Raw genomic sequence first — 2,586 nt, forward strand, 5'->3', positions numbered from 1 at the left:
TCCGCTAGCTGGGAGCCTGGGGTAACACTCATACACTTACTTAGCGCAGCGCCTCCACTTACCCAGGATCCCCGTGATGTGAGATTCCCCTGGGCAAGAAATACATACACACATATGTAATGCAACCAACTTTATGTAATATGATAATGCATGGCAACCTTATCCTCTAACATGCAACTTAGCAATAACACATATCCTCTACTTATACTCTAACGGTATAACCTTAGTGGCTACCCACTCATCAGGAGAAACGTCTCTGTCCCCTCACCGCGTGCCCCACACACCGTGTCCATGTATGATACTATATGGTATAGGCTCAGTCTTGTAACCACTCGCTCAGTGTTCCTACAAAGAGTTTAGCCTAAGGCGAGATCAGCGCCTGATGACCAGTGTTGGTGCAATTGATATATAGTACCTGCCGAGCACTCCAGTGCTCGGATCTGCAACTGCTTCGCAAAGGGATCCGTCGAGTTCCGGCCCGACATCCAGGATCCACCGTCCGGGAAGACCCCACCAAGATGGGCCTCTGCAGCCGCAACGAAGAGCAGCGCCCAAACCTTCTGCACAGGTACGCAGCGTCAATGGAGTCCCTATCTGACTCCGTGAACTAACATGACACTCGCTGTACTATAGGTCGTCCCTACAGCACAGCAACCTTGAATGGCTTTAGGGGAAACTCCTAGGGCCTACGGGGTAGCCTATCCTATGCAAGTGGGTCACTGACCCCCTGCACCCACACTACCTCTCCCGTACCCACCCGGGTCCCCTCTGGCTAACTTCTCCCTGACCTCTGCAGCAAACACACTGCACACACACTCAACCTGCAGCAACCCACTGCACTGCACACACTGTGCCTACTTGTCAGCGCTCACAGCACTACCAGCCGTGACACTGACAAGACTGCACACTCACCACACCTAAGGGCAGAATCCCTAACCTATGGACCCTCCCTCAGTATCTAACCCTACCCTGATGGGAATTGGGGCCTGCCTGGGACTGGGGGAACTACCTTACCTGGTGTAGGAGCCACTTGCTCCCTACACCCTTCCTTCCCCTTCCTGCTCCCAGCTCCGACTGCCTGGTCCAAAGCCCGCGAAATGTACCCATATGCTCCTCCAGGGAATCCTGGGCCCTCATTGGCCACTATGAGGCACCTGGTGCCTGCCTCTCTATGCCTCCTGGGAGTTGTAGTCCCGTGGAGGCTGCTAATAGCATTGGGACCGCGTGCGCACTTGCCCTGCGCATGCGCGACTTCCTACGGGCTGCCGTGACTCTCTAGCTAATGCTGCTCATGCGCGATCACGCGCACCGCTCGCCGCAACCCGTCATGGAGGCCCCCCGCTAGCCGGGTGCACTGCCGGGGCTGCAGGGACTCCGGTCGCTCCCTGCACTGGCCCCCACCTTCGCGAGCAGCCGGCGGGGCCCGTCGCTGGCTCCGGCGGGACCCGCGAACCGCTCGGCCCCGCTACAGAGGGGGGTCTCTGGAGCTGAAATACGACCGGGGCTACATTGGACTAACAATTTATGTCATAGGAGAAGCTTTAGAGAGTTCTCCTCTCTTCTTCAGGTCAAGCAATACTGATATACAAAGGAATCTATGGCTAAAACAGTGTACAAAAACAAAATTAAAAAAAAACAAATATGTACTGTAGATAAGGTAGGGTGTTAAAAGTGTTTGAAGCCAGGGGAGGGTGACAAGGAAAAGGTATGGAGGGGGAGGGGGTGGTTTAGAGAAAGTGTGGATAAGAATAGAGGCCTCTATTACCAATTACAATAAAGAACTTTTCCATTGAAATGCTACATTTCTCTGTTTTTGTTCCCTTAAAGTTGACATCTTTGATATTGCGAGTGCACTCTGAATCCATTAAAGGAGGTGTTTTTTTATTTTATTTATGAAAAGCCTAAAAGAAAAGAATGACCTTAGGCATGTATATTATAATCATACAGGACCAAGTAACTCCTTCCCATTCCCTCCTCTTATTTCATGTAATGGTTCCTCACTGTTTGTATATGTGTGTGTATTTTCTATAATACAAATGTACAGAAAGAGTTTATCTGCTGCAGTGCTGTGGGCTGTGCTTTGTTGTTGTTTTCATGGCTTCGCCCCCCTCCTCCCCCCCATCATGGGTGCGTCCACCCACCCCATTTTGGCTACGCCTGAGAACTCAGCCTACAGATCGTAGATCGTGATCTAGCGCTGTGCACACTTCGCCAGGAGACCAGGTGCGCCTGCAGCAGCCTCCAGGGGGATCTTAGCCTAAGACTCCCTCTTCAAAGTCAAGCGTGCCTTTCCCTGATTTCTCTGCAGTGCTTGGTACAGTATAACCCACTGCAAATTATCAGACTTCCACTTCAAAAACAAGCTTGGGTTTACCCAACTCATCTGCAGTGCTTGGTGTCACCACTGCTGGTTCTAGAGACTCCACTTCAGAGACGAGCATAAATGTCCCTGATTACTCTGTGGTTCCTGGCGCAACTACTGCTGAGTCACAGGTTCCAATTTCAAATTAATTCCCATTGTTTTTCCCTATACTATGTGATTCCCCTATAATGTGTGATATTTCTATTACTGATAAATGGTTTCTG

This window comes from Ascaphus truei, unplaced genomic scaffold, assembly GCF_040206685.1.
Source record: "Ascaphus truei isolate aAscTru1 unplaced genomic scaffold, aAscTru1.hap1 HAP1_SCAFFOLD_323, whole genome shotgun sequence".
Lineage (NCBI taxonomy): Eukaryota > Metazoa > Chordata > Amphibia > Anura > Ascaphidae > Ascaphus > Ascaphus truei.